Below are 21,263 nucleotides of genomic sequence, written 5' to 3' on the forward strand. Positions count from 1 at the left end.
GCCAACAAAGGCAAAACTCTTTGGATTGCTCTTCTAGATCCTGTCTAGGAGTAGTTAACCCCTTCAGTTGCTTGGTGACTGCTGCAATGTATGCTTATGACAGAGACTTTGTTCCATTTCCCCATAAAACTCAGCACATCAAGCCTTCCCTTCTGACCATATGCTGCCACACTAGGATTTTCTCTAGATACATTATGGCTTGTCTTTCTTAAGCAGGATTCAAGACCTTCACCTGCAATTAAGTATAGCACTCAGCACTTGGAATCCAAATCAATTTAGTTCATTGCTACATTTGAGTTCTGACAAGGATTGTGTACCTTTGCGGTAATGCTTACCTTGTGGCACACACAGTTTATCATATAAAGTGGATGTGGATTTCATTATGAGAGTGTAGAAGATGACCCAGAGTAGCAGCAAGTGAATGAAAAGGGAACATTTTAACAAAGGTGTACAGTGAGCATCTTTTATAACATCTTAAGTTTTGATGTCACTAGAAAAAATAAGAACCCTTAGTAAAGAAACATTATTCTCCAATTTAAGAAAATAAATAAATTAAAAAGCAGAGCATTTTTTCAGTTTGCTGTTTAATATATAATCAGGGTTTTTAATAATCTTTTATAGAGATAGGTTGGGACCCAAAAGCCTCTGAATTTGGGGAAGATTTATATCCAAATTACAGTTTTCTCTCTAATGGGAAAACCAAAGTCCTGACTCTGAATATCCCCTGAACTCTACAAAAGTTCTGATCTGGAACTTCATAGCTGGTCCCATGTTCTGTAGTGGGTTGAAACAAACCCCCAGCCTGAATCCTGCTGATATCTGAACCCCCCTGAATTTACACTGGTAAGAACTGAATCAAGATATTAATCTGGGGCCAAACTTTGCAGCTCATGTCCTTTGTTCAGTTTTTTGTATTTAAAAACACAGAAATCATTAAAACACAAAAGTACTGTGGAGTACATAGCTTGTATGGCCAGGTCCCAATGAGTACATCTACACTGCAGCTGGAAGTGAGTCTCACAGCCCCAGTAAACAGACTCATGCTAGCGGGTCCTGAGCATGCACACTAAAAACAGCAATGTGGATGTTCTGGCTCAAGGAGGAACTCGGACTCTGAAGCCCACCCATCCTAGGCTTTAGAGCCCAAGCTCCAGCCTGAGCCAAAATGTCTACATTGCTCTTTTTAGCATGCTAGCACTTGTTTGACCCTTGCTAGCACAAGTCTGTCCACTCAGGCTTGCACCCAGCTGCAATGTAGACCTACCCAGTAGTGTCCACTCTTTAATTACTCGCCAAACCAGCTTCAGCAAACACCTCTTCTCAAAAGCTTAATTTCTACAGCTGTGAGAGTAATAGACTGCACAAGAGTATGACACAACATGGCGAAATTTGTTGTAGGGCCATACTTTTGTGGGCAGGGGAAAGAAGAAGGGCCTGAGCAGATGGAAATCAAGCCCATGAGTTGAGGAGAATAATAAAGGGACATTAATCCACAGTACCACACCATCTCTGACACGGTGGCATAAGCAATAGAAAATAACTTAACTCTGAGAGGTGGGGGAAAGGCAGTAAAAAATGAATTGTGTTATAGTTTCTAAAACCTGCCTCCATTAAAAAAACAAATGTGCCTAAACAATGGCAAGGTGTGTGATGCTCACATAAATCTCCCACTTCAGCAGATGGGAAACATGTAAAACCTTAGCAAACAGTATCAGAAAATACTATAAATGTTAAGACGGCTGAGATCATAGATTAATAAAGATCCAACACTCAGTCTCCAGGGTCTTCCTCATCGGATCCATCCTCACGGCCGTCTGCTTTGATTTTCTCCAATAAACATGTGGCTGACTCTTTATTCCCAGAAAACTTATTGATGTTCCTTATAAGTGACACATAATTTTGCTGGATATAAGATACTTGCAGGCTTGTTCTGCAACTGCCAATTCCTTCCTTTTCTCCAGGATGATCAGGCTAAGGCCCAGAGGGAGCAAAATCAGTTTGTATCCCTCTGTTCCCTTTCATGACATAGTCAAGACCCTACCCCTGTCATGTGGCTGTAGTAATGTAATGATAAGCCATCTGCTGCCTTCTCCAGACCTCTGTGCACATTTAAGAAGAAGTTCAGTGTTCTATCGCATCCTTCTGATCCTCCTTTAAATTCATACTAAGTAGTGTAATGAGCATTCTAATGAAGGTAAATGGATCCAAATCTTCCCACTGGGATCAGAGCTGTTTTCTGGCATGAGCAGAGCTTATGGCTGAGGGACGGAAAGAGAGGGGGGCCTGATCCATTGGAGGGGGGATGGGGCAGTTTAAAGGACAGTACCCAAATTTAATATAACACTGTGAGGTTTGCTGCTATTCCAGAGCATTGATCAAAGAGGGAGGGGAAGGACAGTGTCAGGGAATGAGGATTCCCCAGAATAACCTTACAGGGGAGGAGTGGAAGGGCCATAATCTTGAAGCCAACAGTGATCTAAGGATCCCACCACTCAGTGATCTCCTTTGGGGCCGATCCCTGCGGGCTTTTCTTAAGTGTTTTTAGTGCTTCTACTCTGGCAAACTTCCACTGTGTGTCAGAGACTGAGTTCAGTAAGAGTTTGCCTGAGTAAGGAGCAAGAAAAGACTGAGTAAGGACTTTTGGCTCTTGGCTTTCAGTAAGCATTAAAGAGAGCTTTATAACTGATTAGGGCTAGATTGTGACATTTAGGCACTGGGCAGCCTCTAGAATCAAAATCCTTTTCTAAATGCAGAGGGAAGGGTACACCCACTGCAACATCATTGCTTCCCTCTGTAACCATGGCCACCTCCCTTCAGCATGAGGGACTGCAACTGTCCCCAGCGCTTGCATGGGGAATAAATAGGGTTCAAAAGACTTCTTGCATTGTGCTCCATGCAAAGACCAGGGCCAATCTGGCCTTTACAGTCTTTAATAATTATCTCACAGTTCTTAATATACATTTGAGTGTTGATTTTTGGTTGTGGTGTTTTAGCTTCAAGCCATTCTGAGTGTTTTTCCACAGCTCTCTTTACCTTCATGATCAGCTAGGTTAAATGGGTCCATAGTTTCTAGTTTGTCTAGTGCTGCATGTAACTAACTTCGCATTTTTGCAATGGAACAAATCTAGTCGAGTCCTACAGGAACAACACGATCACAACTCTGCTCTTCTAACAGGTGATTTGAAAGGTCAAAGAGTATTTATGGTCAATGTTTTTAAAGTTAAAATATACATTGCAGAATGAAAGTTTTGTGTTTACTCTCACATTTGTGCTATTTTCTTCCTTTGTTTGGGGTTTTTGCCCCAGGAAGGAGAAAGGATTAGTAATAAAAGATACATTCCCGTGTATCTTTCCCCCTAAATATAGATTACATTCTTTTAAGCTGGCTTTGAATGGAAATAAAGAAGTCTTAAAGCTAAATGATGATTATGCTAAGAACATTTCTGGCATTGTTGGCAATAGTACCATTCAGTTACATATTTTCCATGTGTTTTATTTACCCTTTTTGAGCATCTTCTAACTGGTAATTGTCACCTCCTGACCTAATGAATTTTACATCTTTAATATTGATGGCAAAAATGTAGAAATATCCTCTTGTTTATGGAGGTCAGATAATTTTAGGATTCTGACTGGGATGATGCAAAAAGTATAAAATAAAGATGGAATACACAAATAATTAAAAACTATGCTCTGGGGAATCTGTATATTGCATAAAGACATTAGCAAAACTAGCACTGAGATGGATGATTCCTTTCGAAGGGAAAAGTAACAGTATTAAGAATGCCTCAAAATCATCAGTGGTAAAATTAGACAAAGAAGGAGAAACTCTGCCTAAAGTATCCCCTGTGTAAATGTACAAGAGAAGAAGGGGGAGGCATGTGAGATGAGAGGCTGAGAAACAGACACTGCTTGTTTCATGTAACAGGCATTGAGAAAGTACATGCAGGGCCGGCTCCAGCATTTCTGCCGCCCCAAGCAAAAAAAAAAAAAAAGCCGCGATCGGCAGCGGCAGCTCAACGGCATGTCCTTCGCTCCTAGAGGGAGTGAGGGACCTGCCGCCCCCGAATTGCCGCAGGTGCCGCCCCTCTCCCTTGGCCGCCCCAAGCACCTGCTTGTTAAGCTGGTGCCTGGAGCCGGCCCTGAGTACATGTAATGATTCGTTTGTAGTTCTTTTTACTTGAAACTTTGGATGCATTTTGAACATTGAATTAAAAATCAACTGTTGCTGGCTTTTGTGATGGTGTGATCTGTAACCAGCAAAGCAGTAGCTTCTTCCCCACAGCTTAATGAGACTGTAAACAGGCGTGACTTGAAAGTAGTCAGCCAATCAAATAACAGAATTCTGAAAAGGTTAAATAAGTGCAATGCTGTATTATAATATATAGCATATAATATAGTAGATGAACTATTACAACTCTGAAACTTTATTTTGGTCACTACGACTGTGACCAGGGTAAAAAAAAAAAAAAAAAGGCAAGGCATGAATCCATTACACTTGTGTCATCTGCTCTCACCCTGGTATAAACCTGGGTAACTCCACTGGCTTCAGTAGCGTTATTCCAGATTTGAACTGGAGTGAGAGAACAGATTTTGGCCTCTTGATTTTACAGTGCTATGTATGTGGCCTCAGTCCTGCAAAGACTTCTGTGTATGCTTAACCTTATGCACAGTAAATAGCTCCATCTTAAATTGGGCATAAAGTTAAGCAAGTGCATAAACCTTTGCAGGGATAGGGCCTATGATAGACCGTGCCTTTCAAGAAATATGTTGATTTAACCAAAAAGAGAGATCCCTATTGTTAAGCAAATGTGCATAGAATTCATTCAGGATACAGAGCTTACTCATTTTAGTATCTTTATTTTTTAATCATTTTTTACCTTCTTACCTAAAAGTTTTTCTATGTTGCCTATGAAATTACACTGAAATCTCATTCTAACATTCATTTCATTCTAACAGTTACTCTTACTGTTTAATCTAAAATGTTTTCCTTACATGAACATCTTTGTGTACAGGGCATCTTGAATAGTGAAGTGGAGCCTCTTTGGTGAAAAAGAATATTTCTTATGACAACATTTTTGTTGTTAATTTAGTCTGGCTAAAATTACATACATATTCATGCATCTTAATAAGAACAAAGCTTTACTCTTGGATATTTTCCATAAATTTGTCCTCATAAGCAATTTGATAGACATCTACTATAACTGTAATGGTGGAAGTTTACAGTAAATCAGTCTCCCTGGTTTAAAAATCTATAATTTATTAACCCATTCCCCAAAGGTCCAACACTTCATATAAGATTACAAGAAAATTGTCACTATTTTTTATTTTAGAGCAAGGAGCATTTTATAATCGGAGTATATTGTCTAATTGTTATAAAATTTATTGTGTTTTACTAATGTAAAATCAATTTAGCTCTTGATATTAATTGAGCGTAAGATTATGGATGGCCAAAAAGGGCTTCAAAACATGAGCTCATTATTATAACTATGTTTTTCAGCTAGGGTTTTCTATATTAAGTCTGATCAACATTTAGCTCTGACACTGTTGTACAATTGCCATACTGGCTATGTGGGTTAACCATGGTAGTGGTGTACACAAAGCTTAGATAACTTAATTCAAGCTGTAGTATTGGTAATGTGATATCACTAATAAACTTCCCATTAATCACTGAAGTATTAGTCTGAGAACAGATGCAGATGCTGCAAGTAGGATAAAGTGTCACCCCAGAGTACTGTGACAGACAGTATCACAAAGGGATGAGGGTGGCACCATACAAGTTGACTGGTAAATCTGTTGCCCTGTGGTCAAAAATACATTGTTAAATATATTCCCTTACAAATAAAGCTCAAGATGAACAGTAGACTACATTTTTGTTTCCGTTCTCAGTACTTTTATCTGTATTATTTAGCACAGGTTTTATTAAGAACATTGAAAGGTTAACTCGTTGTCTTTTTTATTTTCTTATTTGCTATTTTGCATAGGTAAAACATTGAAACTCAGTGTTGACAGCTTCTGTGGTTTTATCATAAGCCTTGTGAAATTGAATGTTTTCTTAAAGCCCTAGCTGCTGGAGTCAGGTTATTACATGAGAATCTCAGCCTGCATTTTAAAAAAAGTAACTTTCTAGCTTTCATGGCTGTAGAGAAAAGATTGAAGATGTGAATCCCACAGAATCAAAAACCGGAAAGTAAACAAAAAGAACACAACATTTATTATTTTTTAAATCTCGTGATTGTTGGGGACCTGACCTTTAAACTAATTAAAGAAATACCATTACCAGAAAAAAATGAACACTTTTTTTATTTTTAAAACCTCCTTCCCTAAACTACTCTTAGTGCTTTAGTAACGTAGGCCCTGGCCTTACAAGTAGTTCCAGGTGTCCGCTTCCATGCTTCCACCTGCACATAACACCTCTGAAGTCAATGGGTTCTGCACAGGTGTGACGGTCTGGCCATGTGAATCCAAGTGTAATGACGGTGTGTAGGAATGGAACCTTCTACCATAAACTGAAAGCATTTTAAAATCTAATCTACTTTTCATTATTTCTATGGTTTACTTCTCACTCAGCTTTTACGATTGAGCTAGACTGGTCAATGTCACCTTTGTTTCAGTTTCACTTTCTGGTTCTTATGCATGTGCAGAATGTTATGGTTCGGTTCTTAGTAGCACAGGGGAATGGTTAGCTAGAAAGAAAAATCTCTGAATTTATTGAAACATTTTTGTTCCTATTAAGTTTTGTAAATACAAACATACCCTTTTACAAATGTAGTGTCTGAACTGCGTTGGTGTTGTCCCTTTAACCAAATCGTCCGATGACCTCATCACAGGGTTCTCATACCTGCTGACAATGTCAGCATGAATGTTCATATAGTTTGACACTTCCTATAAAATGTTTATTTTATTTCTCACAAAGACTTCTGCTGACATGGTATCAGGCCACGATATAAGCATTTTTAAAATCTCTTCCAGGCACAGCCATTTTGAGTATGGATTTCCCCACAGGAGCTGCAAAATAGGCACTCTGTAACATACAGAACAGTTATGAAGGCCCCAATCATGCAAAAATGGGGGCATTTGCTGAATTTTGTGCACGAGTAGTGCCTAGCATTCAATTGGACTCCTCATAAGTGTAAAAACAAGCAGTTACACAAACGTTTGCAGAATTGGGGCCTGAGTTAAAGCACTTTTATCTTGGAAAAACCACTACTGGTATACCCCAACTTCAGGAGATGTGCTGATCCATGAAGGCTACATATCTAAATTTAAAACTGAACCCCCAAAATCACAGGCAGATTTACCATGAAACAAACAGTGCGGTGGCACAGGGCCCCCAATGACAGGGAGCCCCCAAAATGCAGGACAAATCTCATCTGAAAACCTGCCCCTAAGTCCCGGCCGGCGGCGCAGTAGGGCTCAGGCAGGCAGATTGCCTGCATTCTGTGGCCAGGGGCCCCACGCCACTCCTGGAAGCCGCTGGCACGTCTCTGTGTGCCCCTGGTGATGGGGGAGGCTGCTCTTCACGCTGCCCCGGCCCAAGGCAGCGCACGGAGACCTGCTGCCCCCTTCCCTCCAAGGGACGCGTAGAGATGTGCCAGCAGCAGCACAACAGAGCTAAGGCAGCTCCCTGCCCATGCTGCCTGCCTCCCTCCGTGCTGTGCTGGTCTCGGAAGCAGCTGGCATGTCCCTGCAGCCCCTGGTGGGGAGTGTCTCTCCGTGCATTGCCCCTACCCCGAGCACCGACTCTGTAGCGCCCGTTGGCTGGGAACTGCGGCCAATGGGAGCTGTGGAGGCGGTGCCTGCTGGCAGTGGCGCACAGAGACCCCCCTGCCCCACCCCCTACCTAGTAGCCACTGCCAGAGGGGTGTGCCGGTCGTTTTGGGAGCCACGCTGCCTCCCTGACCTTTGCAGCACGCCAACCCACTGCCCCAGCCCAGAGCCCGCACCCCACACCCAAACTTGCTTCCAGAGCCCTCACCTCCTCCCACGCCCCAACCCCCTGCCCCAGCCCAGAGCCCGCACCCCACACCCAAACTTCCTTCCAGAGCCTGCACCCCTCACCTCCTCCCATGCCCCAACCTCCTGCCCCAGCCCAGAGCCTGCACCCCACACCCAAACTTCCTCTCAGAGCCTGCACTCCTCACCCCCTCCCACGCCCCAACTCCCTGCCCCAGCCCAGAGCCCGCACCCCTCACCCCCTCCCATGCCCCAACCTCCTGCCCCAGCCCAGAGCCTGCACCCCACACCCAAACTTCCTCTCAGAGCCTGCACCCCTCACCCCCTCCCACGCCCCAACTCCCTGCCCCAGCCCAGAGCCCGCACCCCTCACCCCCTCCCATGCCCCAACCTCCTGCCCCAGCCCAGAGCCTGCACCCCACACCCAAACTTCCTCTCAGAGCCTGCAACCCTCACCCCCTCCCACGCCCCAACCCCCTGCCCCAGCCCAGAGCCTGCACCCCACACCCAAACTTCCTCCCAGAGCCAGCACCTCTCACCCCATGCCCCAATCAAGGTATCTCACTTTATTTTCATTTACTTCCTAGTACTTATAATATAGGAGGAGGAGGATGAAGGAAAAAAAGAATGAAAAACTGTGGGGAGAGAGAATGTTCTTTTTCTTGGCTGTGTCCCAAGGGTGTGGGGGGCGAAAAATGAAACTGTGCACAAGGCCCCACTAACTCTAAATCCGCCATTGCCCAAAATGATCTTGGTTTATATCATCCCTGAGTAAAGGCTTGAAATTGACACGGGGGAGGGATTCATTTTACATGTTACTACTTGGAGAAGAAAGAGAGCGTGTGCTGCAGCATATTCCAGAAAAAAAATTCCTGTCTAAATTCAATTCTGGGACTGATTCTGCAGCCCTGACTCACATGGGAAGAGCTGGTAGAATATTATACCTAAGTAGTTTATCCAATTAATTATCTGTGGAATACATTATTTTCCTACTCTTCTACCAGCTATATAGACTTTCATATGCCATTCGTGAGATACATTATTCACCAACTTGTTTTTCAGAAAAGGAGAATAATTTATTTGCAGATAATTTTTTCTACTATTCAATAAGCTGTGGACTTTGGAGCCTTTTACGTGAGACCGCTGCAAATAAAACATATCCTCCTTCCTGGAAGGACATACTTTTCTTCTTCCTTCCCACCGGTCAACAACAGAATATTTCAAGCCACAAAATAGCCAGTATTAGTAAGCAATACCAGTAAGTTGTCATTTCACATGGTGTCATTTATTTTATAATGGTATATTTTGATTTGATGTCTATCTGACCACAAAATCTAAGAGTTTTGGCTCTGAGTTGAATGGGAGTCTCTTTAATTCAGTGCAACCTGTGTCTTGAAATCTAAGATATGTTGCTAAGGTTCATTCTTCTGCCTTAACACTGAGCTTTTTCTTTCATGCCATGAGCAACACTGCAAAGGAGGATGCTGTGATATGGCCTGGCAGCACCCTCCAGTGTGAGCATATCAACCTAAATTAGACAGATTTTTTTTCCTTCTAAATGCCAGGTAAAGAGTCCCATTATAAAGTAAACAACTGCCCCAGAGAGAAGGAAGAAGGAGGGGGTATAAACCTGAGATCACAAAGTCCTTGCTGTCACAACCTGTGGCTATTTTTATCACGAATTGGTATAAGCCACCACTGGCCTTTTCTTTTGTAAGAGGAAGCATTTTAAGATATAATGGAAAATGGTATATGGACAGGAAGAAGAATGTACAGAGAAGTGAGGGCATTTGCTGCAGGTCCAAGTAACTAGTAGAGTGTGTGAATATTATCTTGCTGGATGCTATAATTATTATTTCTATTGCAGTAGAATACAGAGGCTCCAATTGTGGCCCCAATTTTATAGGCATATATGAACACTTAGAAAGTCATGGTCTTTAGCCGAAAGAGCTTGCAATCAAAGACAACAAGCAACACACCAAAGGGAGGAGGAGAGGAATACTATCAAAACATGCATCAATTTATATACATTATAGATCCCATTTTCAAAACCACGGCACTTAACGTTGCATAAAATGCAACCTCATCTGTCTTGGGTCCAAAATCCACATTTGCATCTATAAGAGGTGTTTATGTCAGTCCATTTTTGTGTGCAGCTGGCGTGCACGCATTTTTGTGGGCCAGTTTATTGGGAGTACACTCATTTCAGCATGTGGCGCTCGTGAATTATGCCAGTACATTCTAACAAGGGATAAGATTTTATCTATTCAGAACATAATTCTGACATCAGAAAATGCGTTAGTGGGAAGATGTGGGTTAAGCTTCCTGGTTTATTATTTCTCGCGGCAGCAAGTGCTGGTCTTTGTAGGGCCTTAAAAATGGGGAGTAAGAAGGTGAAATGAGTGGATTTCAAGACTGTGACAAGAAGTTGGTGTATCCTTGAGGGCTGAAGTGCAAAGTTTGTAGAACCTCCCCCTCCCCATGTATGGTATGGTTCATGAACAGTGACAGAATGGGGAATAATTATATAGTGCTGCAGCAACAGAAGTATGGTTTGTAAATGTATTGCATATATGGGAAATAATTGTTTAATAGCAATATGGCTTGGTAATTAAAAATCTATCCTTTCATTCACTTCATTGTATAAATAATATTTTTCCCCATAGGCCAAGTACCCAGATCTGAAAACTATCATTTAACATTTTGTCGACTTGTTCCAAAATTAGTATCTCCTTTTGTGTCAACAAGAAGCTTAGAAACCTCTTTGCAATCCAGGGATGCTCAAGGAATGAAAGAATTAAGAGTTAGTCAGCACTATTAAGAGTGATCTTAAAATGAAAAACGGATGAAAACTATATTGCCAATGAAGAGACTTAAAACAGTTGTAAATGAGAATCAAGCCCATAGTGTTTCAATGAAGGCCAATTTAAACTTATCTGGCAGAGTAAAGGAGCCTTTAGGTGGGCATAAATGTAGTGGTCCCTTTTACACTGCCAGATGAGTGTAAATTGAGAATTAAGCCCCAAATCTTTAGAATCCTGTTCTGCTCACTTTATTTGTCCAAGTAGTCCCATTGAACTGTCCTTGATGAAGATTAATAGAATTTGGTCCTAAAAAGAAAAGGCATTTACATAAACATAAAAGATTTAAAAAAAATAAGGAAGGAACATTTTGTCTGGGTTCTTGGTGTAAACAGCTCATGTTTTTAAATCTATAGGGTATAGTGAATAATGCATCCATTTAGGGGTCTAAATTTTTGATGGTGTTCCTTTAATTTACTCCAGCTCTGTTCCAAGAAAAAGAAATAACTTCTGGGCATAAGTTGTAATTCTAAGCAAGGTTCTTCTCAGTCTCAGCAATACTGAGATTCTCACTTTACGTAACTCTTTCATCTTATAATATTTGGGACTTTGCTCTGACTTCTGGATCCCAAATTAATTTTTGAATCCAACCTCTCCCAAGTCACCAGTTGAAATATTGCTAAACTGAATATTATTATTTCTGAAAGGGATATTGAGATCCTGATTCATGCTATCAATACTTCACAGTTGGATTACTGTAATGCATTTCATTTCGATCTTCCTGTATCTCTTGAGAGTTGCCAGCAAATGGTCCAGAACTTAACAGTTAGACTTCTTTCCTATTAGAGTTGTCACTAGCATATCTCTTGAATTCTTTATAAGCTTTGCTGGTATGATCTAGAATAAAAGCTTGCTTGTGACTTTCAAGCATTGATATGGCTTTGCTCCAACTTCCTTTTTTGACCTTCTTGTTTCCTTGTATTCCGTGTCCATTGCTTGGATTGCAAGATAGCTGTTTCTCTCCCCGGGCTTGTCACCTTAGAATAGTGGTTGCAAGTGTTTTTATCCATTGGTGTCACAACACTAGAAAGTTCTCTCTCATTAAAATTGTCTTAATTTTGAATTCAGGAACTTGAAAGCATGCATGTTTGATTTCATATTTAAATAGTTTTAACTAAGAATTGTTGGTATTTTGGGATAAATTGCCCTTGTGTTTTGTTTTACTCAGTTTTGTCCCATGAGGTCATATGTATAATAAAATCATAATGTATATTTAATATGGTAATGATATATATGCACATCAATATAGCATTTAACTGTGAAATTAACACTTTTCATGTTATTCATAAATGTCTTTGCAGTATTTTACATGTCTGATTAATTACTATCATGTACTCAATATGCTAATTTAGAAAGAGACCATATTTGGTGGTGGTGATTATTATTTCATAACCAGTCACATAATAATTTTGCAGTTTGTGTGCTCTTGCTTTTAGCTTTCTTTTTTGCACAAATTGCAAAAGTTCCATCTTTGCTGAAACACAGCCCCTTTCCTTGTTTTTAACAGGTGAAACAAAAGGTATAAACATTGTTTGGCCCTTCCTTAATAGCTTATTTCTGATCTCCCTAGTATCAGAATAAATTTGGCATAATTCTAGTGAATTTCTACTGGTGTCAAATTGGTGAAAGATCAAACTTAGGCACCCAGTGTTTGGTACATGCAGTGTAAATCTTCTGGATAAGAAATACATTTAGAAAAAGTGCCTATTTGAAAAGGAGGTTTCCTTTAATTAAACTGGGGAGGTGAAAATGATGAGTATTGAATGTTTAATGCAACATTTTAGATGCCCTGGTTTTTTTTCTCTTTTCTTTCTTTGCACATTCACCTCATCTTGAGCAGAAATAAAAGGTTCAAGGCTTGTCACCATCAGTTTATAGATAGCTGTTTAAAAATAATGAGATATTGGGTATTGTAAGGCTCAGGGCTGTCTTGCCAGACTCATTTATTTCCATTCACCTTTGTCAGAATTGCAGACAGAAGACATTCAATTAAAAGTTGTCACCTGTTGCATATGACCTAATTTGTACTTGTAGGTGTCACAGTTTAGGGTACTGTATTCATATGGAGCCATTTATTTATTTATTTTAAATGTAAAACAACAGTTCACTTGGGAAACATTTTGGGCCATGTTATAAAATGTGACACCATTTCTATAGAGGTTACTATTCACAGCAGTCACTTGTGCAGAAATAATGGAATGTATTTGCACAAAACTTCATTTACATGGGAAGATTGGCTTTAAGTGAGTTTTATGCATAAACATTGCTTTGTTTTATGCACAAATAATAGTGCACACAAATTCCACGTGACGATTGCTACATGTAAGGTTAAAACTTCTTGCAAAGAAGGAGAAGTATTATCCTCATTTTAAGGCCAGGAAAACAACTTGCCTGCAATTATAAAGTAAGTTAGTTGCATAGTAAAATAGAGAACATAAGACTACTGACACCCAGCCAGCTGCTCTAATCATTAGACATGCTATATTCCCAAATTAGAATGTTACGAGGATGTCTCTTGTAAATGGTAAATTCCATCCCTTTGAAAAAAATTAGCAAATATCTTTTGGGTGCTGGCTAGGGGTGAAAGTAACTTAAAAGTATTAGTGGTACGGAGGCCCGGCTCTGGGCCCCCGGACGGGGCTGGCCTCGGGCAAAGGGGTGGGGCCTCGGGCGGGGCTGGGGGTCAGCCTCCCCCAGTCAGCCCTTCAGCACTGCCCGGCCCGCGCTGCCTGGGGCTCCGGCGGCGATTTAAAGGGCCTGGGGCTCCGGCCGCTGCCGCGGTAGCAGCAGCAGTGGCCAGGAGGCCTGGGCCCTTTTAAATTGCCGGGGCCGGGGCAGGTGCCCCTTTTGCCTCCCGTCCTCGGCAGTCCTGGGGAGGGGCCAAAGGGGCAGTGACGCTAAAGCACTGCTACTGCAGTGCTTTAAAGAGGGTCCTTAAAGCACTGCTGCGGCAGCAGTATCAGCTGTGTACCAGCCCATACCGGCGGCCGCTTTTTACCGGTACTCTGTACTGGTCTGTACTGGTCCACTTTCACCTCTGGTTCTGACTGACTGTAAAGTAGGAGGATGATTTTTAGACTTCATATGCAACACTAAATAATGTGTTCAATAGTGCAGGTTGCTATCAGGAAACAAAAACTCTGCAGACTTTCCCTTGCTAATTGTTAATTTAGCTGTAGAGCAAGAAAGCTTTAATATGAATCATGGCTTTTATCTTCTTTGATGATTTAGGACTCAGTTTTCAAAAAAATAAAAATAAAAATCAACGCCTAATGGCCATGCATTTTGCATCTCTGGCTGCATTTTCAGTTTTACCTCACATGCTTCCAAATATGATACCAAATGATTTCAAACACTCACAAATTGGCAACTGCGCAATTCAGCACATACACCAAATGTACAGCAGTAGCAAATAAAGATAGCTCATGTTATCCTATGTTATTTATTGCACATTTCTAGTATACTGTGCGTGTTTTTCCACTGCAAATCATTTTGATTTCAGGATTAACGGGCCTCACACTATTCTAATCCTAAAGTATAGAAATTACTGACCTGTCTTAATCTAAGTGTTGTTGCACACCTTATCTCCAGATACTTTCTGTCTGCAGTTATGGAGGAAAAAAATAAATGTTTACTCATTTTGGCAAATAAATGCACAACTCAGTGTACATAATATTCACTCAACTTTATTCAGCAACCTTATAAATAAGCACCGCACGTCCAGGTTGAATTGGAACTCCCTATCAGAATGTTGTCCCGAAGGAGAACTGCATCAGAGTCTGCCACTAACATTCCTTCTGCAGATTCTGATACTGCTAATCTGGCTTTTGCCTCTAATACTGATGCTACTGCTCTTTCTGATGCTGAGTGAGGTGTTGTTCCTTCAGTTTCCTCTCTTGTTAGTCTCACTGTACAATCTTAAAACAATTTTGGGAGTCTTACAAGCATCACTTTTATAAGTGGGACTAATCCAATTTCTTATCCATGCTGTGGTGGAAGAGGCCACAGAGTACAGTAACTTCTATTGCACATCTTGAGCACATAATTGGAGGGAAAGCCTACCAAGAAGACATGGGTGTGGAACAGAATCCTGACTGCCACAATTCTCATGGCTACTGTAGGGGAGTTATAGAGGAAGCACAAATGCAATCCACAACATCCCTAAGGATGTTAAAATGAAGGGTTTGATTCTCATCTCCCACCTGTTCTTCACTGCCTTGACATGAGGGGAGTTAATTTTGATTTACTCTAGTGTAAGTTATTATTTACATTAATTACAGTAGCACCCACTGCATGCTAGGTGTTTTTCAGAAGCAATCCTGACCCCAAAGCATTCACAGATGAAGACATGCAACTTAAGGAAGTGGGGGAGAGGGATAAAATCTACTTTAAACAAAATAAAACCCTACATCTCAACTATTGTTGGCAATTTCTTGTAGGCAATCAGGATACAAGAGGGCCTTGAGGAGGGTTTGAAGGAGATGGTAGGGGCCTTGCAGATCAGTTCAGGAACTGTGTTCTGTGAATAAAGGGCACCATGCAAAGAAGCACAAAGATCTTTGTGGGAGAAATGAACAAATGGGCATCCGAGGCTGACATCATTAGTAGAATAGAGGGGGTGGTGACGGGCAACATGATAAAGACACAAGAGTGATTAACAGGAGGGATAAGGTCACAAATAGTTTAAACTCCTTTCTTAATTTGTGCCAGAGCTTTCCAGGGCTGAACCCCAGCATTTCTGGGCTTGTCACGTCAGTTATGAAAGTACAAAAATTGCTTGAGCCCCGGCACCTCTTTCATTACAAATTAAGCACTGCTTAAACTTGAGCCAGTGGAGGGGTTTAAAGAATTGAATGATGTAGTCAGATGAGGAAGAAGACCTTTGGAGTTGTATCTCACATGGACTGGAAGAGGGTATATGAGTGTTGGGGAGACCAGAGAGGATGAAGTTGAGATGAGAGCCTGGGCAAGGGTTTAACGATGTGCAAAGAAAGCAAAGGTTAGGTTTTAGAAATGTTAGCGGGATAAATGGTGTACTTTGGACATGGCCTGGACGTGTGGGGCAGGGATTGTCTTTGTGTTCTGTGTTTGTACAGCACCTAGTGCAATGTCATCCTGGTCCATAACGAGGGCTCCTAAGTGCTATGGTAATACAAATAATAAATCATAATACCCAATGGTACATATAAATGCAGGATTGGATTGATGGAGAAAAAGCAGGAATGCAAATATAGAGTATGGCTTGTCGTTACAGAAACTGGAACTGAAATAACTAAATTGGTTGTAACTCACAATGTAAGTTATTTCAGAGCACGTCTGTGTGTGGACATTCTTTATTTCAGAATAATAGTGCCCTGTTTCATTATTAGTTGAGTTGGTAAAGAATTGGCTTAACATCACACAGGAAGTTTGATAGGATCGGGAACTGAACCCAGTTCTATAGAGTCCTAGTCGGCATCAGACTATTCTTTCTGTAAGGTCAGCTGAAGAAACCCTTATGCCATATTGAACTGTGTAGTTACCTCTTCAAAAAAGTTTAGTTACTGCATTTATTTTTCTGTCTCTCCATATATTCTAGCCTGTGACTAATCCTTACCATCTGAGTTTTGTAAATCACGTCTAAGTGTGTGATTTCCCTTCCTGCTCTAACAGGTGATTTAGTGTTTGTAATTAGAGGCGAAGTGGAGTGTTCTGTTAGTTGCTTTAGTGTTGACTGCTGAAATCATGTTTTAATTGGTAATTGGCCCATTCCTTTAGTCCATACTGAGATAAAATTCTCATTGACATCACTGAGATATTTCCTGTTTAAGGATTTCAAGACAAAAGCTGACATTAGGGGCCAGATCCTCTGCTGATGTGAGTTCACTTGGCTTATGTTAAGCTATACCCATTTGTACCAGTGGCCTCAGAGTATTGTAATAATAGAAGGCTTTTCATTGAAAATCTCCGATCACTTTAATGAGGTGGGCTAAGTACCATTATTTTCATTTTATGGATAGGGAAACTGATGCAATGACAGATTGAGTTGCCAAAGACACACTTGCACAGTTAGGGTTAGAACAAAGGTCTGCTTACTCCCTCTGTACTCTAAATATGTTCCACTGTGGCTCTGTTAATATTATAATCATACTATGTTTGCTTACACTAATTAACTTTATGACCAGGATATCAGATGTTAATATTATTCCCCGAAGCTGAGTCTTTTAAAAGCAACTTCATGCATTGTAATAGTTTGTTTTGGATAGGCAAAGTAGAGCAGGCGAACACAGAGGAGTGTATAGTTAGTTATAATGTCCCAAACAGGCAAATATACCTTTTCTGTTGTGACGACTCTCACAATTGCCATGGTTTACAGGTTGGGAGGTCAGGAATTGGGGGAGAATATATATATATATATATATATATATATATATATATATATATATATATATATATATATACACAAAATAAACTACTGGATTCCCATTCACCATGAAAAACCCCAAATAAACCACTTTTCACTAAGGGTCAGACTCTGGTGTGCTTTCTCACTTTTGAGTAACAAATTACTTTGCAAGTAGTCCTTATAAGACTCCCAATGTGAGTAAGAGTGTCAAAATTTGGTTCTAATATAGTTATTTGTTGTTAGGATTAAGCTAAAATTTAAGGACGCATAATGGTAAATTCTATGTCTATACTAGTAAAAGGTCCATAGAACCCCAATTTGCTTTTCCATTTATATAATGGTATGTTAAAATCTAACATCTTGGGGGGGAAATTAAAAAGTATTTTTACACTAAAGTTAGAAATAATTACATTACAAAAGTATGTCATTTTAAATTGTTGTTGTTCAGCAATGCATTTCCCTAAGATATTAAGAACTACACCTCTACCCCCATATAACGCGACCCGATATAACACAAATTCGGATATAATGCGGTAAAGCAGTACTCCGGGGGGGCGGGGTTGCACACTCCGGTGGATCAAAGCAAGTTCGATATAACGCCGTTTCACCTATAACATGGTAAGATTTTTTGGCTCCCGAGGACAGCATTGTATCGAGGTAGAGGTGTATAATGCTCGCACGTTTGTTGTTGTTGTTTGTAAAAGTTGTGTATATAAGGATATCTAAATGCATGTGCGAGTGAATATATAGTTCTGTGTATGATTTTGCCACGTTGATACTTGTCTGTATTTCCTTCCCATTGAACATGTGAACAGTTTGAATGACCACCCTGCACCTTTAAGCACGGGGGGGAAAGGGGTGGCTTGGCTGGCTGGCTGAATGGAAACAATGCTTTATGGCAGGGGGAGAGGGGGATGAAAAACTTTTGCAAAAGGGGACAGCAGTGGTCGCTGACTCATCCCCTAGGAATGCGGGGTTTAAAAGGGACAGCTCTGGAGTGAAGCGTCCCTTTTACACAAAGCCATCTGAAGCAGGAACCACCATCCTTCCTCTTTATGTGGGAAAATACCAGGTTTGGTTAAGACCTGCTGTGGGCATTACACTAGCCGCCCCTTTTTTGTTAGGAGGGCTGGGAAGGAATTTTTCCCTTGCCACCATATTGACTTGGGTGTAGTTGGGGGGGTTTTCGCCTTCCCCACAGCGGGCTCAGGAAGGGCTCTGTTCATGCATGGCATGAAGGGCGGTAGGCCATATGTCACAACTCATTATCTAAGTGTGCGACTGTCCAGTGCAAGTACTCCATAGGAAAGGTATACAGTGACCAGATACATGGCTTGGAAAAGGACTTAAAAAGAGGTGTTCGTTAAAGGAAGGAACAGGGAGTGTTTGGGGACTCCTATGATTGGTATGGCAGAGAGCCAACCCCCTATTCTTATAGCCCACCTTAACCCTCCTATGAGGGAGGTGGAAGGTAAGGTCCCGGCAATGGATTTACTGGAGGGACCTGGATGGAAAAAGAGGGGGAGCTGGTGGGAGCCCCCCGGATATGGTAAGGTCCCAGCAATAAATTTGCTGAAGGGGCCTGGATGGAAAAAGAGGGGGAGCTGGTAAAAGTCCCCCCTGGGTAATTACAGAATAAATAGGGGTTTCCTGCACTGTACACTTTTATCCGTCGGGTAGTCCCAGACATCTAATAATAAAGTTGCGGCCTAATTAAACCCATGTCAAATGTCTCCTTCTTTCGGTATAGCCAGACAATATGTATCTGTGCAAATGCAAGGGAGGAAAAATTGTTCTTCTTGGTAGATTTCTATTATTTTAATTTAATCTTCAGTTCCATTACTTTTTGATTAAACATACTTCTGTCCGATGCGATCCGTCTTTTATCTCTATGAAATCTGCTTCCAAGCAGAAAGAAAGATGACACCTGAATTATGCAGAATTCATTTTCTGTCTATTTTTCTTAAAATGCTGGGCAGTCTTTTTATAATTCCACCAATCTCATTTGTGGCTTGCTCTAATCCCCTGCCTTTTTCTGAATGTTCAACCAACAAGCCATGGCCTTTTTAATGTATTTTCTGGCAGTATAGTTTCTTGAATGTCAGTTTTCCTAGGTGGAGATCAAGCTCTTTGGGTGCTTATGGACATTTATTAACCATTAATTAAAAATTCTCTGTCTAATAAACTGTAATAACTTGTGCTAATGAATGTATATGCTTAACTTGAATTACAGATAAGCATACACATGTTGTGTTAATCTAATTCTGTTCCCGGTGAAGTTACTCTGGGCTTATACTATATAACTGAGATCAGAATTTGGTCTCGTGTGTAATATATATACACACAAATATGTTTATGATAAGGATATATGAACACACTGTAAATACATAGATACATAAATACATAGAGATTTCATTTGTAAGTATGCTTTGACCTCTCTGGGTACATGATTGCTTTATTTTATGATTTATATAGTGTGATTCATAAATGTATATAGATTAGATCGGTAATTAATCAGAAATGTGTTTCCTGTGTTTAAGGAAGTGAATGTACAGTTTCAGTTAAAACCGTATGATCTCCTGCAACACTGTCCAGGCTTGGAGATCACTACACAGTTTCATGATTAGCAAAGAGCATGGAGAACTCTTGCATAGAATTGTAGGTTGTGTATTGTACTTACTAACTTAGGGCTGAGTTTAATATAAATCTTTCCTCATGCTAGTAACCTTTACTGACAATAGTATTGAAGTCAATGAGAGCATCAAGTAAGGCGTCTACCTGTGTAAGTAAGAGTTTGCAGGATTGGACCCTTCACTTAACTTCTTCCGATCCTCAGTAACCAGTGTGTCGAGAACCTAGGCCTGGTCTACACTAACCCCCCAATTCGAACTAAGGTACGCAACTTCAGCTACGTGAATAACGTAGCTGAAGTCGACGTACCTTAGTTCGAACTTACCGCGGTCCAGACGTGGCAGGCAGGCTCCCCCGTCGACTCCGCGTACTCCTCGTACCGAGCAGGATTACCGGAGTCGACGGGGAGCACTTCTGGGTTCGATTTATCGCGTCCAGACAAGACGCGATAAATCGAACGCAGAAGTTCGATTGCCTGCCGCCAAACCAGCGCGTAAGTATAGACAAGCCCTAAGTGTGTGAATAACAGAAAGGAAAGAGAGGGAGAAATGTCCAGAAGAAATGTAAACAAGAGAAGAGCTGAAGAGCTGGCTGTGGGATTTTTGACCCTTCATCAAAATATCCTTCTCCCACCAAAATCCATTTAGTCTCTCTCCTCTTTTGGTTGAAAAAGGAGTGATAGATCTTCCCTTGCAGTTAGCTTCTTTTTTTTTTCCTTCTCACCAGACAGCACACTGACCTTGCTCTTCTAGCCCTGCCAAAGGTGCCCCCAGACAGCAGTGGATCCCAACATCCCATGTTAAGTACAGGACTGGCCCTAGAGAAGGGGCTTTCACAAACTGGAGCTCCCATCCATTTGTAGATTTTTCTGAGTTCAAGCCAGCTCTGGAAAGAAGAAACATGAAGAAGGAAGGATGCAGAGAAGCAGCAGATGATGATAATGGGGAAGAGAGAGGAAAAATTAATCAGATAATGAAAAGAGAAGTGTGCAGTGAGGATATTGTCACATGTTGAGTTCTTCAATAGTTAAATCTGTGTCATCAGGGCAGGCACAAATGTGCTTGGCGTTGGTTTTCTTGTTGCATTACTTACTTGCTGAGGTTTTCTACAGAAAGGATGTGTTGCTGTTGGGTTATACTGACACTCTTTCTGGCTGCCTGGAATCTGTCTGGATGATTCAGAATGAAATAAAAATAATTTGTTGTTTTATGCATGCCACCTACTTTTTTTTTTTTTTTTTTTTTTTTTTTGTGCTAGAGCAACTCCAGCTTGTTTCAGGAAGTTCAGTTCATATAAATCCCGTGCCTAGATATCTCAAGTAACACAAATGTACTACTTAAGCCATATATAATGTGACAGCAGAATGCAAATGCTGATTTGGCTTTACTGATATCCAGATGAATGCAGATCTCTGTCCTTTGCAACCCCAACGT

The 21,263-nt window shown here is 40.9% G+C and overlaps 1 protein-coding gene across 17 annotated transcripts in view; it reads left to right on the top strand.

The window, feature by feature from the left end:
- ESRRG (estrogen related receptor gamma) overlaps positions 1–21,263 on the top strand; it is a 471,624-nt gene that overhangs the window by 383,509 nt on the left and 66,852 nt on the right. The gene's annotated exons all lie outside the window — the stretch shown is intronic.

This window comes from Chrysemys picta, chromosome 3 (genome assembly GCF_011386835.1).
Source record: "Chrysemys picta bellii isolate R12L10 chromosome 3, ASM1138683v2, whole genome shotgun sequence".
Classification (NCBI taxonomy): domain Eukaryota; kingdom Metazoa; phylum Chordata; order Testudines; family Emydidae; genus Chrysemys; species Chrysemys picta.